This window comes from Sapajus apella, unplaced genomic scaffold (assembly GCF_009761245.1).
Source record: "Sapajus apella isolate SASKATOON/1434 unplaced genomic scaffold, GSC_monkey_1.0 scaffold4, whole genome shotgun sequence".
Taxonomy (NCBI): Eukaryota; Metazoa; Chordata; class Mammalia; order Primates; family Cebidae; genus Sapajus; species Sapajus apella.
In genome coordinates, this window is record NW_022436944.1 from 31633698 (window position 1) to 31649704 (window position 16007).

General features: G+C 37.3%; 1 long non-coding RNA gene and 1 other non-coding gene across 2 annotated transcripts; both read left to right on the forward strand.

The window, feature by feature from the left end:
- The first annotated feature begins 2158 nt into the window (after positions 1 to 2158).
- LOC116541581 lies at positions 2159 to 13713 on the forward strand. The gene is made up of 3 exons (XR_004264868.1): positions 2159 to 2462; positions 8834 to 8842; positions 13703 to 13713. It is a non-coding gene; the product is annotated as an uncharacterized LOC116541581 (long non-coding RNA).
- Positions 9608 to 9709, forward strand: LOC116544810. Its single transcript, XR_004266047.1, has one exon. It is a non-coding gene; the product is annotated as a U6 spliceosomal RNA (small nuclear RNA).
- Positions 13714 to 16007: the final 2294 nt, after the last annotated feature.

Below are 16007 nucleotides of genomic sequence, written 5' to 3' on the forward strand. Positions count from 1 at the left end.
TGAGGGGCATCCCTTTGAAAATGACATTCTGTAGAATCTAGAGACATTTTCAGGAAACTTCTTGGCACACATGAAGACATAAATTCAAACATAGAGAAACAAACTTATGAGAAAACAGGTTAAACAGAAAAGACAACGGAATAAAAGAAGAGGGGAGGAGAAAGGGATAGGAAGGGTTTTAAGGAAGCAAAAATGCAGTGTCAGAATTAAACTCCACATCAGTCAAGAGTAGAGACTGACCATTGACTGACCACACTGGTCAGTCAAGAGTAAATTTGCTGCTGCTGAACATTAAATGGATGATGTGAAAGATTAACTGGAGAAGATTCCCAAGAATGCATACAACATGAACAAAAAAGAAAAATGGAAAAAGAGAATAGAAAACAAAAAGAAGATAGAAAATAGGGAACCAACGTACATAAAATTGTGCTAGTTGCTTGCAAGGTGCTAGGGACCTTAAAGAGTCCCCAGAGAGTTCCCAGAAGAGTTCAGAGTTCTTTAAAAAGAGACCAGAACAAATGCTGTGAAAGTAATGACAAAGCTATGAAAGCATAACATTATTCTTAGCTGAATAAAGACCTAATAGTCACATCTAGATGCTTTTGAACCATATGGATTTTTTAAAAGAAATTTTACATCTATTCAAGAACACACACAAACAGACACATTCATGGCCGCATAGAAAAACAGGATGCCTACAATGGAACAGGTATCATTAATTTCAGAACACTACATTCCAGGAGAAAAAAAAAATGAACCAAGAGCTATAGAGTTTGGGTTTTTCTTGTTTGTCGGTTGGTTTGGTTTGGCGTTTTTTAGCAACAGCATTTTTAAGAGGGAAAATTGGTAACACAAAAAATATGTATCTCCAGCAAGTTGAAAACAACAAACACTTTTAGTTACATTTTCAGGTCTCAGAAAAGTTGTAACACTTCAGAAAAAAATTACTTAAAAATATAGTCCAACTGATAAGATGAAGTTTGGTGTCAAGCAATAAAGTCAATTAAAATAGAAGTCTAAATATTTGCAAACTGCTTTTTAATGTTTTCTTTTTAAATTCATCCTGCATAACTGCAACTTGGTACCCTTTGACCTATAGCTCTCATTTTCTCCCCACTCTACCTGGTAACCACTGATCTACTCTCTGTTTCTATGCATTTGACTTTTAAAAATAGATTCCACAGCTGGGCATGGTGGCGTGGCTCATGCCTGTAATCCCAGCACTTTGGGAGGCAAAGGTGGGTGGATCACCTGAAGTTGGGAGTTGAAGACCAGCCTGGCCAACATGGTGAAACCCCTGTCTCTACTAAAAACACAAAAATTAGTCAGATGTGGTGGCAGACGCCTATCGCCCCAGCTACTCAGGAGGCTGAGGCAGGAGAATCGCTCAAAGCCGGGAAGTGGAGGTTGCAGTGAGCCGATATTGTGCCGTTGCACTCCAGCCTGCACAAGAATGAAACTCTTGTTTCAAAAAAAAAAAAAAAAAAATTGATTCCATATATGACTAAGATCATACAGTATTTTTCTTTTTGTGTATGCTTTATTTCACTTAGCACAATGTCCTTTAAGTTCAGCCATGTTGTCATATACAGCAGGATCTTCTTTTTTAAGACTGAATAGTATTTCTGTGAGTGTGTTGTGTGTGCATCTGTGTATCACAGCTTCTTTATCCATCCATCTATTAATGGACACAGGTTGTTTCCATAACTCGGCTATTATGAATAATGCTGCAGTGAACATGGGAGTGCAGATATCTCTACAAGATTCTGAGGACACTTCATTCCAGCATAAAAGAAGAGGGATTTCTGGTTTACATGGTAGTTTTAATTTTTTGAGCAATCTTCAAGCTGTTTTCCATAATAGCTACACCAATTTACCTTCCAACCAACAGTGTATTGGGTTTCCTTTTCTCCATGCCCTCACGAACACCTGTCTCTTGTTTTGTTTGACAACAGCCATTCTAACAGGCGTGAGGTGCTATCTCGTGGCTTTTATTTGAATTTCCCTGATGATTAGTTGAAAACCTTTTCATATACCTGCTGGCCACGTTTATGTCTTTGAAGAAATGTCTGTTCAGGCTATTTGCGCATTTTTAGTTGGGTTATTTTTTTGGGGTTTGGAGGTTTGTTTTTTTGTTTGTTTGTTTTTATGGTGAATGGTGTGGGGTCTTTATATATTTTGGATATTAACTCCTTATCACATATATGGTTCATGAATCTGTTCTCCTAATCTGTAGGCTGCCTAGTTTGCTGATTGTTTCTTTTGCTGTGCAAAACCTTTTTAATTTGATGTTGTCTCACCTGTTTATTTTTACTTATGTTGCCAAAGCTTTTTGTGTGATGTCCAAAAAAATCGCTGCCAATGCTGATGTCAAGGATCTTTTTCTTTATGTTTTCTTCTAGGAGTTTCACAGTTTCAGATCTTATGTTTAGGTCCTTAATCCATTTTCAGTTGATTTTTGTGTGTGGTATAAGATAAGGGTCCAAATTAGTTTGTCTGCATGTGGATATCCAGTTTTCCCAGCATCATTTTTTGAAGAGACTCCTTTTTCCATTGTATCTTCTTAGTGCTCTTGTCAAAAACTAGTTGACCATACATGCTTGGGCTTATTTCTAGGCTTTCTGTTTTGTTCCGCTGGTCCGTGTGTCTGTTCTTAAGGCAGTACAAAACTGATTCGATTACTATAGCTTTGTAATATCATTTGAAATCAGAAGGTGTGATGCCTCTAACTTTGTTTTTCTTTAAGCCTGCTTTGGCTCTTGGGGGTTTTTCATGGTTTTATATGAATTTTAAAATTGTGTTTTCTATTTCTGCGATGAATACCATTGGAATTTTGATAGGAATTATGTTGAATCTATATAGTACCTTGGGCAGTATGGACATTTTAACAGTATTAATTCTTCCAACCTGTGGACATGAGATATCTTGGCATTTATTTGTCTTTTTTCAGATTATCTCATGAATGTTTTATAGCTTTTAATGTACAGATTTTTCACCTTTGCAGTTAAACTTGTTTCTAAGTATTTCATTAATTTTTTTACTATTGTAAATGGGATTTTGATTTCTTTTCCAAATAGTTTGTTACTGGTGTGAATATATGCAACCAACTTTTTGTATGTTACTTTTGTATCCCTTTAAATAAAAATAAAATGTAAAAAGTAGTCTCAATAAAGAATATTCACATAGCTAAAATTCTAATTTTTAAAGCCTAGATCTAATAGTTTAAATTATATTAGTTAGGACAAAAGAGAAGAATAATATGGGGAGAAGAACAGCAAAGCTATCTGATATCCCTTGTTTACTTAGGAGGAATTCAGACTCTTACAAATACTGATTTAAAATAGGTAAACTTGGTTTAAAAATGGTTTCAAATAGTTTAAGGCTTTTATAAATATACTCTGAAGAAAGATATATGCCTTTGAAAATACTGAAGAAAATAAAAACAAAATATAACCCCTATTTTAAAAATTATTATATTTATTTATTGTTTTTAGAAGCCAGGCTGTAGGGACAACAACAGTCAGGGACCTGCTACCAGTCAGAGCCTGACCCCATCCCCCATTAAAAAAAAGAAAAAAGAAAGAAAAGAAATTGAAAAAATACAATTAAACAGAAAGTTTCTATTTAAGCATAAAATTTTGTAAGAAATTACAGAAATCACTTCCAATAAGAAATATGAATGAACTGGATCGGACACAGTGGCTCATGCCTATAACCCCAGCACTTTGGGAGTCGAAGGTGGGTGGATCACCTGAAGTCAGGAGTTCAAGACCAGCCTGAGCAACATGGTGAAACTCCATCTCTATTAAAAATAAAAAAATTGGGCCGGGCGCGGTGGCTCAAGCCTGTAATCCCAGCACTTTGGGAGGCCGAGGTGGGTGGATCACAAGGTCAAGAGATCGAGACCATCCTGGTCAACATGGTGAAACCCCGTCTCTACTAAAAATACAAAAAGTTAGCTGGGCATGGTGGCGCATGCCTGTAATCCCAGCTACTCAGGAGGCTGAGGCAGGAGAATTGCCTGAACCCAGGAGGCGGAGGTTGCGGTGAGCTGAGATTGGGCCATTGCACTCCAGCCTGGGTAACAAGAGCGAAACTCCATCTCAAAAAATAAAAAATAAAAAAATAAAATAAAAAATAAATTAAAAAATTAGCTGAGCGTGGTGGCACAAGTCTGTAGTCCCAGCAACTCAGGGGACTGAGGCAAGAGAATCACTTGAACCTGGTAGGTGGAGGTTGTAGTGAGCCGAGATCATGCCAATGCACTCCAGCCTGGGCAACAAAGCAAGGCTTTGTCAAAAAAAAAGAAAAAAGAAATATGAATGAATTGAATCTTGATTAAAAGATAAGCACCTTTTGGCTAAAAAAAAAAATAGTGTCATTATGTATCATACCTCAAAAGGAGAATAAATAGCAAATAAAAAAACTTTCATTTGTGCTGTTATAGACAAAATAACCCACACAACTCTTAATAAAAACATCTAGAAAAATTCAATAATGTGTAAAATAGTTTCTTGTGAATGTATTGCAGAGCCCATAAGAAGTATCCCCAAGAGCACAGAAACAAAGAGGTACAAAAAGCCAGAATAACGAATCTGGGAGCTTACACTGCAGGGATTGATCCCCAATCTGGGAAACATAATGACCTGAATTTTAACAGATACACAGGTTGGAAACAAGGTTTTGAATGAATACAAGGCAGAAGGTTGGAACTAAGACAACTGCATATATCTGAAGCTTTAAATTGCAACATCTTCCTTAAAAGAATGGATGAAAGGAAACGTTTACTCACTGTCCTGAAGGAGAACAAGGATGCTTGTGGCTCTTGGCTTGGGCAGAGTGGGTAAGAAAAAATAATCTCCCCTCAGAATTCTTATCATAGGCCTTCACGCATATAGATTTCGAATTCAAATTTATGCTACTTGAATAATCTCAGATCTCCCAAGCCAAGAACTCCACTGAAAAAATGCAGTTATAAGTAGATAATACCCTGGGAACATTAGGAGGAAGAAAATGCAAGAGGCACACAATCTCCACAGAATTCCCAGAACAAGATTAGACCTGTAATGTAGAACTACTAAAGAAAGATTTTTAGATATCGGTATTTTAAATAATAAAGGAAGACAGTATAAAAAGAATCTATAGATTTGGGAGAGAACCACATAGAACAGGAAAAATTTAAATAGACATCGAAATTAAAAACTAAATGGATAGGTGTAAGAGATTAAATATGCTTGAAGAGTGGTCTACTGAACTTTGAAATAATTTTTCAAAATTAACTGTAATGTAACAGAAGAGCAAAGAGATATAAAATCTTAAAAACCATTAAAATATGGGTGATGCAAAGAAAAGGCTATAATTATTTAATACTTAGGAGAAAATAATAGAAGGAATGGTAGGATGAGAAACACTTAAAGAAACAATGGCAGATAAACTTCTGAACTGACAAATGAATTATTCAGATTAGAGAAGCACAGATTTAAGAAGTCCTGAGTAGAATAAACAACAACCAAAAAAAAATCCTAACTAGATAAATCATAATGAAACTTCAGGACACCAAAGATAGCTTTAAAGGTTGTTTTGTTTTCTTTTTTCTCTATCAGAGAGAAATGACAAGTTACTCACATGAAATGACAATTAGACTTCTCAGCAGCAAGATGTATATATAGAAAGAAAATAAAATTATATTTACAATTTTAATTCTAAAATTATATATACCTAAATTTCTATATCCAGATAAATTTGTATTCAAGACTAAGGGCAAAACAAAACTAAAGACATTTTAAAGGAAGACTGAGGGAATTTACCACCAAGACACTATCTCTAAGAGATCTACTAAAGGAACTATTTCAGGAATGAAGGTGATAATTCAGAAGAGCAAAGTTAGAGGAAAGTTTACTTGTTTACCCAATGGCAAACATGTGGGTAAATCATTAGTGTTCCTAAAAACAAGATAACACTAAAATATTGAATAACAGCATTTAAGATGGGTATTGGAAAGCTGAAAGTTTTCTAATACCCTGGTACCTATTTGAAAGCAAGCAGAAATATTGAATAATTTTAGAGGATGTCAAATCAACCGTGCTTTAAAATGTTAAAGGTGACCACCACTAGATAAGCAGAGGAAAAGAAGAGGATTAATGAAAATTAATCAGTACAATAGAAACTTGGGGGTGGGGTGGGGAGCATAGTATATAGAAAGCACAAACTGAGATAATGGAAATAAATCTAAAATTACTAGCAATCAGAATAAATATAGCTGAAATAAACTCATCATTTAAAAGACAAACATTGGATTGGTTAAGAATAAATCCGGTTATATACTGTTGGAAGAAACACATCCAAAAACATAATGACTCACATGTGTTCAAAGTAAACAGGTAAGAAAAAAATACCAGGGAAATATTTTTTAGAACTGAGCTAATTAGATTAATACCCCAAAAAAATAAATATTAAGATAAAAACATTAATAAAAAGGATCATTAAATAACAAATGGAATAATTCTTTTTGAAAGACAAATTCTGAGTTTCTATGTGTCTAAGACACAGCCTCAAATTATATAAAGAATAAAACGGCAGAATCTCAAGAAGATGTGGACAAATCTATCATAAGAGAGTGATTTTAACATAACTTATTTTGTTATTTATAAATCAGACAGAAGAAAATTGGTAAATAAATGGAAGAAATCAACAACTTGATGTAATTTAGTGTATAGAGCCCTATCCAATCACTAGCAATTATACTTTCTCCAGTAGACGTAGAACAATTGCAAAACCTGACAACTTGCCAGCCAAAAAGTAAGGCTCAAAAAAGACTAAACAATTTGTCATACAGAACGTATTCTCTGACCTAAACACAATTTAATCAGAAATCAATAATCAAAAAAACTCTGAAAAACGCATTTAAATAACCTTTAAATGAGGAATCATAACAGGTACTGAAAAATATTTAAAATTTTATAATTATAACACTACCGTTCAAAACCTTGGCATGCAGCTAAAGTGATATCTACAGAAAATGTATACCTTACCTTGGAATATTAGAAGGAATATTAGACTAGAAGAAAATTGGTAAGATAAATATGTAAACACAGGAATGAAAAATAAATTATCAACAAGGCTCCACATCTCAAAGCTTACTCACTGAAAGAAATAAACAAAATACAAAAAAGCTCTGACAAGATTATGCTAGTTTGCAAGAGGTGAAGTGGAGTGTTTAATGGGACAAAACAAAAATAGTGTTATGATGGAGAGCAGGGCATACAGATAGAGTAAAACTTTAAAACAGTAGAAAACGCTGTGAACCATTTGAATGAAATGGCAACTTTTCTTGAGAAGAAAATACAACATATCAAACCTGTTCACAATAAAAATTAGAATATTTGAGAAGAGCGATTATCGTGAAATAATTTAAATCAGTAATTAAAAATTTACCCACCAAAAAAAGAAACAACATTAAGTCGAAAGCTTTGTTAGTGGGTTCTACTCCAAATGCTCAAGGATGTATTTCCCAAATTACGTTAGGAAGCTGATATAATCCTTGTCCCAGGATTGAAAGTCATCTAATTTTAGAGAAATCTATTGTCTCATTTACTGATTAAAGGACAAAATATATATATGATCATCTCAATAGACACAGACAGAATAGATGATTAAAACTCAGAACATTTTGACAATTAAAAAATATTTAATAAAAGAACAGAAAGGGACTTCCTTATCTGGAGACACAGTATCAATCCAAACCCCAGAGAAAACATTACATTTCATGGCAAAACACTGAAAGCATTTTGGGAATAAGAAAGGGCGCCTACTCTCCTTGTTTCTTGTCAGCATTTTATTGCTGGTCCTAGCTAGCACTGTGAGACATAAAAAAGAAATGAAAAACATAAGGAGAGGACAGAATGAAAGAAAACTACATCAGGTCACAGACAGCAAGATTTTGTAGAAAACTCAAGAGACTCAGTGGAAAATGTGGCACATATACACCATGGAATATTATGCAGCCATCAAAAACGATGCGTTTGTGGCCTTTGTAGGGACATGGATGAACCTGGAAACCATCATTCTCAGCAAACTGACAGAAGAGCAGAAGATCAAACATCGCATGTTCTCACTCATAGGCGGGTGTTGAACAATGAGAACACATGGACACAGGGAGGGGAGCACTACACACTGGGGTCAGTTGGGGGGAAATAGAGGAGGGACGGTGGGGGGTGGGGAGTTGGGGAGAGATAGCAAGGGGAGAGATGCCAGATGTAGGTGATGGGGAGGAAGGCAGCAAATCACACTGCCACGTCTGTACCTATGCAACAATCTTGCATGTTCTTCACATGTACCCCAAAACCTAAAATGCAATAAAATAAATGGAAAAAAACAAATAGCGACAAAAAAAAAAAAAAAAAAAACTCCAGAGACCGTACAGACAAATCATTAGACCAAACATAAATCATTAGCAAGTTTGCTAGTTACAAAGTCAATATATAAAAATCCATTGTTTTCTTAAACTTAAGCAACAAATAAGCAAGTTTTTAAAATTTCAGCATTTTTCCTTCTACTACTTTTATTTTAGGTTCCAGAGGTACATGTACAAGTTTGTTATGTGGGTAAATAAGGCGTGGTGTATGAATGATCCATCATCCAGGGCAGCGAGCATAGCGCCCGATGGGTAGCCTTGCAACCCACCACCCCTTCCTGCCTTCCCCACTCAAGCCATCCCCAGTATTTATTGTTCCCATCTTTGTGTCCATGTGAATAATACAGCATTTTTAATGGCAATAAACACTCTAATATATATTGGAACAAATCCTAAGAAAGCTTTTAAAGGCCTGTCCAGAAAAAATATGTAAAACATTATTAAAATCCAGAAATGAGGCAAATTAAAAAATAATAATAAAAAACTATTAAACAACATTTAAATAACTGGAAATCTCATGGCTATTCTCCCCAATTTTTCCTATAGATTCAAGGCAAGTACAAAAAAATACCCATAATATTTTTGAAGAATTTGACAATTTGACCCTAAAATTCAAAGGCAAAGGCAAGAATAACGAAGACAATTTTGAAGACAAACAGAATGAAAGGCTTTGCCTTACCAACTATCAAAACTTACTATAAAGCTACCATAATTAAAACAATATGGAATGATATAGAGATTTAGGACCAATGTACATATGAAAAATCCATGTCAAGGGAACCATTACAAAGTGGTGAGAAAGAATATACTATTCAATAAGCATTGGCGAGACAATTTGAAAAATAAAATTAGATTCCTTTCTCATACAAATATCAATTCCAGGTGGATTGAAAACCAATATTAAATGGAAGACTGCATAATATTTTTGCATATGACAGAGGAGAATAGCTCAATGAAGTGGGCTGTAAGGAGGAGAATTTTATAAATAGAACACAAGAAGCACAAACTATAAAGGAAAATACAGATATACTTGACTAACAAAATGAAAACTTTGATGCAAAAAGACACCATAAACATAGTTAAGCCATACAATGAGAGAAAATATCTGCAACTTAATTTTAAAAGTATTGGCATCTAGAATATATAAAAAATTTCTATAAATCAATATGAAATAAATGTGTCAAAAGCACCCAAGTGCTCACTTTGACAACACATACACTAAAATTGGAATGATACAGATTAGCATGACCCCTCTGTAAAGGTAACATGCAAATTTGTGAAGCACTCCATATTTTTACACCACATACAAAAGGATAAATGCTGTGTGACTCCACTTATATGAAATACATAGAATATGTGATTTCACAAAGATAGCAAGGTTACTGGTTACCAGGGGATTGAGGGGGGCAGAGGAATTGGGAGTTAATGCTTAATGAGTATAGAGCTTCTGGTTAGAGTGATAAAAGGGCTTTGGAAGTAAATAGTGGTGATGATTGTGCAGCATTGTGAATTATACAGTTAAAATGACTACAATGAAAATTTTATATATTTGACTACAAAAAAGCACCCAGTGTTAAAAAGGGGACAAAAGATTCAAATAGACATTTCAGATACAAGTAACTATGAATAAGCTAACAATATCTGAAAAAATGTACAACCTCATTGATAATGAAAACAATACTGAGATAATGCTTCTCACCCACTGATAGGTAAGCATAATAAAGTCAGACAACAGCTAGGGTTGGTAGGATAGAGAGCAGCAAGAGCTGTCGTAAAATACCAGTGGGAGTGTAAATTGCTTTAAACATTTTGGATAGGAGTATGGCATCCCTCAGTGAAGTTTAACATGTGCTTCCTTATGTATTAACTAGAGTAAGTACAGGCTGACATCATAAAGACACTAACAATAAATGGCTTTAAGGTAAAGAAGTTTCTCTCTCACATATCAGTTCCCAAGTTTACAGTCTGGTCAGTGGGACAGCTTTGATCCTCATGGTCATTCAGGTAATCGGTTCTAAGTCAGTTTCTGCAAAATTTAAGTTGGGTCACCACCATGTTTTGGTTTTGTCTAGGTGGAAAACAGAAGAAAGCATGGAAGAGGTACACCCACCACTCTAAGTCTCTGATCCTAACCTAGCAGAATAGAAAGCTGCTTAAATTCTACTAGTGAGCACGTAGTCACATAGCCATATCCAACTAAAAGGGAGGCTGGGAAATGCAGTCTAGATGAACGCCCATGTGTAAGATGGGGAAAATGAACTTGGGCAGACAAAATTTCATTTTTGTCAGTATCCGCTATACCTAGAATTCAGCAATTTCATGACTAGGAATACCTTAGCAATGCTCTTGCACATGTATGTCAGCCATAAGAAAGCTTATAGGCTCAGAGTCCCTAACAGGAAAAAACAAGAAATAACCCAAATGTCCATCATTGTAAAATAGAAAAGTCATGGTGTATTCTTATACAGGAGCAAAAATGAGTGAATTATTGCTGCACAATCAGAAAGGATCACAAGATAATTCTATGACAATATTTAGCTGAGCAGTAGGGACTTGGGTGCCTGTTTTATTATTTGAACTGTGTATTCGTGTGTGTGTGTGTGTGTGTGTGTGTGTATATATATATATATATATATATTATTTTGTATATATTTGCCATAGAAAAATTACCTCACCAACATAAAATAGATATAATTTTTCACACAACAAGCTGGTGAAAGCAAACGTTCACTAATACTAAATGTAGGCAAAGATAGGGATAGCAAAAGTATGAATTGTAGTAGAATAAATTTTTACTTTTTAGGGCATTTTGGAATGATCTTCAAAAGCTTAAACTGGACATGTCTATAAATTACAATGTCACTGCTCAGCACCAATTTAGAGAAACAAGCACGGAGCCGCAGAAGACAACGATGTGCAAACGTATTCAGTCTAACAGATCTTAAAACAACAAAAACAATTGAGAATAACCTAGATGCTACTTAAGCCATTGACTAACTAAACTTTAGTCATTGTCATTAAGGCAACGACTAACCTATGATTCAGCCACACTACCAAATATCATGAAACAGTCAAAAAGAGTGATGTGGGCCGGGCTCAGGGGCTCACGCCTGTAATCACAGCACTTTGAGAGGCCGAGGCAGGCCAATCACCTGAAGTCAGGAGTTGGAGACCACTCTGGCCAACATGGTGAAACCCTGTCTCTGCTAAAAATACAAAATTAGCTTGGTGTGGTGGTGCGCGCCTGTAATCCTAGCTACTTGGGAGGCTGAGGCAGGGAAATCGTTTGAACCCAGGAGACAGAGGTTACAGTGAGCCAGGATCACACCACTACACTCCAGCCTGGATAAGAAGGAAACTCCGTCTCAAAAAAAGTGATGTGGAACTATTTGTGCTTAACATAGGTGGATCTTCAATACAGCATTCTGTGAAAAGGCAACTTGCAGAACAAATGAGAGAACACTGTATAATAGTTCCTATAGTGGTTGGTGTGCGTGTATGTTTTATTTATTCTGAATTTGCTCCAGAAAAATAATTTTTAAAAGCCTATATATATATATATATAAAACAGTATTTTTTGGAATCAAAAAATGATAACCTTACAAGGTAAATGAAATGATGCAACTCATTCATTTATTCAAAAATATTTGAGTACATACAGTATATCAGAATAATACTGTGGTAAATTAAAAACAAAATCTCTTCTTAATAAAATTCTATTCTTTCAATGGTTGAAGTCCACCAAAAGTGAAAGTTAAAAAATTCTGAGTTTTAAATTATTTCTAAGTGAGTCAATTAGACAAGCCCAGTAATTGCTGAAGAATGAGGTGAGTATTTTTTGCTCAAAAGTCAGGTAACAGGCATCTGAGTGTAAAAAAAAAATGATCATTTTCTTTATGCAGCACCATGTGTGGCTGATCAAGGGGAAGAAATAAGGGCAATTTATCTTGCTTTTCACAAAGAGTCTAAAGTATGAAATGAAATGCTAATCATTAAAACAAGAAATACAGTCCAGATCAAAACACTGTTAGGTGATCACTCAGCTAATTGGTAAAATCTACAAGTGCTTTTTAAAGAGGTCAATACAAAACATGTGCCTGTTTTCTTTTAACACCTACACTGAGGACTCAATAATGCAATAGAAAGCATGCTGGTTAAATGTGTTCGTCACTTCTTGCCTTTTGAAATCTTCCTTTTAAAAAATTAGAATTAAGGATGGTTGGCTTTCCTAATATTGAATAGACAAGTCACAGATCAGCACCATTTGCTTTCATCTGGCCTCACATAAATGAGGCAGTCCTGGATCCCCAAACAGCATCGGCCTCAGCCTAACAGCTTGTCCATCTCTCCCAATCCCTGCTAGTATCTTGGGATGGTTTCAAAAATGTTAAAAACACTGCTCTGAACGTTCCTCTAGCATCTCGGGTAAGTGTCATATCTTTACCACCTCTTGACTGCCACAAGCATCAGAAACTGCTTGTCTCCCATGGCCTCCAACTCTGGAAAGCCCCCATTGGACAGGACCTCCAGGCCTCCAGCACCCCTACCTGTCACTGCACCTCAGCCTCATCTTGACCTCAGGCTCAGCCACAACCTGGCTTCACATGCTTTCGAGTTTAGCCTAGACCCTGCAGATAGTCCACGTCAAGAAAGCCAAGTTACTACCAGGGACTGGAACTGAACTCTGCAGTGCAGCAGCCATTAGCCCCATGTGGCTATTAGGCACTTGATATGCAGCGAGTCCAAACTGAAATGCACTATCAGCATAAAATACATGCCAGATCCCAAGGACTTAATATGAAAAAAAAAATTAAGTATCTTATTGATAATTTTTGTATTGACATGTTGAAATGGTGGTTTTTAAAATACAGAGTTAAATAATATTAAAACGAATTTCTCCTTTTTAATGTGGTTACTAGAAAATATGTGGTTTACATCATATTTCTATTGAGCAGAACTTTTCCAGAATCAGTTGCTGACTAGAACTACTGGAAACAGAATCTGGCTCTCTGGGGCCAGGGACTGGCAAAAATTAGGTGCGTGTCAAGGCCCCATAGAGATGGGATGTGGTGCATGGTATCCCAGAGGGGCTAGGCTACCAGGAAGAAAATATAAGTCAGAAACCCAGTCCTACAACACCAAATACCTCTTCCCACAGACTAATGGGTGGGAAGGTGGCTTTCTGAGGAAGCAGCTGGCTATATTGGTAATACCTGGCAAATTTTTGTCATTTCAGCTATTAGTGTTCAGTATGTAGACCTGATGCAGAGGGGGGAGGGGTGTATGCAGGAAGAAAGCAGAAAGCTCCACGCCCACAGATGACTGACAGTGAAAATGAGAAAGCTGAAAAGGAGAGGCACCATTCCACACCAAATGAATGATGGAGAGAGAAGGGTCACTCTGCGGATAATTAATTCCCCCAACTATCCAAAATAACCCCAGGAATCAGGTGAACAAATAGGAACTTGAATATAATGTCAAGAAATCTGAAGTTTCCCTTCTCCTAATATCTGGATAAACCTGTCTCCCTGTCTCCCATTCTATATCCCAGAACCAGACCCTGAAACAGAGGTTAGGCTGCAAGTTTAGTGGGGGGGGGGTGTACTGGATGCTCTGGGGCTCCCTGGGATCCACTATACTGACAGGTACATCCATCTTCAGCTGTCATTATTGGCTGCCAACACTTCACAGCTGATCTCTCAACAGCTGCCTTTGGTCAAATGGGCACTGCCTCAGCTTGGAGGCTGTATGCTACCATACTACTTCAGGGAAAGCCTCAGGAAATGTCTAACTAAAGTGGGGTTCCAAAGGCTGGCCCCCTTACCTGAAGGGGGTACTAACTCTTTGTTACAACTTGTGCTCCAGAAGTTCCCCCAAGGGATTAGGCTGAAGCCAGGCTCCAGCCAGGACTGCATCCTTGTTCACCTCCTTTCCCTGCCCCATTTTACAGCCCTCTCTCCTCTTTCCTGAGGACACTAGTCTGCTAAATCACATGAACAACACCTTTGTCTCAGGCTTTACTTATAGGGACCTCACTGTGACAGGAGGTGAGGGAAGCATAGGTAGGTGAGTGGGGAAGTGAGACAAGGAAGAAGACAATAAAGGTATGTTATCAAGACAGTCACCAACGGAGGTGACTGGAAATCAGTCCTGCGGCAAAACTGGAGGTCAATGTAGAACACAGACCTTTGAGTTATCCCATCCAATGGGCTGGGGTATTTGCACACCAGTTCTCACCAGACATTGGTCAAAAGCTGCCAGGGTACATCAACCTGCAGCACTCCAGCCTGCCCAAGGTGGGCAGGGAAGTCCTCCTAGGTTTCAGAGAAAGCCCTTGGGCTCCAAAGCTGGCAGTTGGAAGTCAGATAACTGGGACTGGAGAAGGTAGATAATATGGGCAGGGTATATGAATTCTCAATTCTAGCCCCAAATTTCTTTGTCCACTTAATGAGTTCAATGCATGGATCTCCAAAAACATCTCTATTAGATGTCATAATGACCCAAACAGGATTGACCTCCCTTCTCTGTTCACACACACACTCTCTCACACAGCATTTACATATGAGGTTGGCCTCACCAAAGGCTCAAGTGATCAAGATATTTACTTTGCTGAGATACACATATCTTCAAAGACAACATTGCACATTTCAATTCCTAAAAGTCTTTCAGCTGCCCTCACTGGGGAACCCTGTCTGGCTGTCTCATCTCCAGGCTTCTCATGTGGATAAGAGTCCATCAAGGCATTCAGTGGAACAAAAGGGTCTTTCATTTTACAGGATTCTCCTTAGAAGGTATTTGCGGATTAATAAGGCAATTTTACTCTTTGTTACGTTAGTATCGTGGTATGCCATTGTATTGCCTTGAGTTAAGAATTAAGTTTGTGTGCTGAATTGGAGAGTGAAGTGTTTTATCGTATTGTCTCTTGGCTGTGTGACTGAGCACAGTAGAAGGAGCATGATGCAGATATCAGCATCACCCAGAGAGACCCTGTGGGAGAGGGCAGGAGGGGAGCCACATCAGCCACGTGGGGGACAAAGAGTCAGTTAAGAAATAATGGCCCAGGACATGTCAATGGGACCCCTTTTCTTCTCTCTGGCCCCAGGGATCCTGGCTTCCCACCCCCAGGAAAGTCTCTGCATCAGTAAGGCAAGGCTATTACTACTGTTACTTAATTGTATCCAGTATATATCTACTGAGTACCTGTTGCCTGCTGGGCACTGGGAAAACGGTGACATGCAAGACAGCCAAGGTCCCTGTTCTCAGGAATGTTAAACTCCAGTGAGAAAGACAGACCTTCCCCACAAAAATAAGCAAAGAAATACAATGAGCAAGATCATTTCAGATGATTCCAGTAAGGTTATGTAGAAGAAACTAAAACACCTGTTGATGGGAAGGATGACTTGCAGGAAAGAGGGATGCACCTTCATCCAGAGCCATTTGGGATGGCACTGCTGAAGAGGCAACATTTAATCACGGGATGTAAACAGAAATGTCAGAGAAGCTGGGGGGCAGGCTGTGGGGCTGAAGTCTAGCTTACTAGAATAGCAAATCGCTGAAAACGTAACATGAGGTTGGAGAAATGGCAGGGCTCATT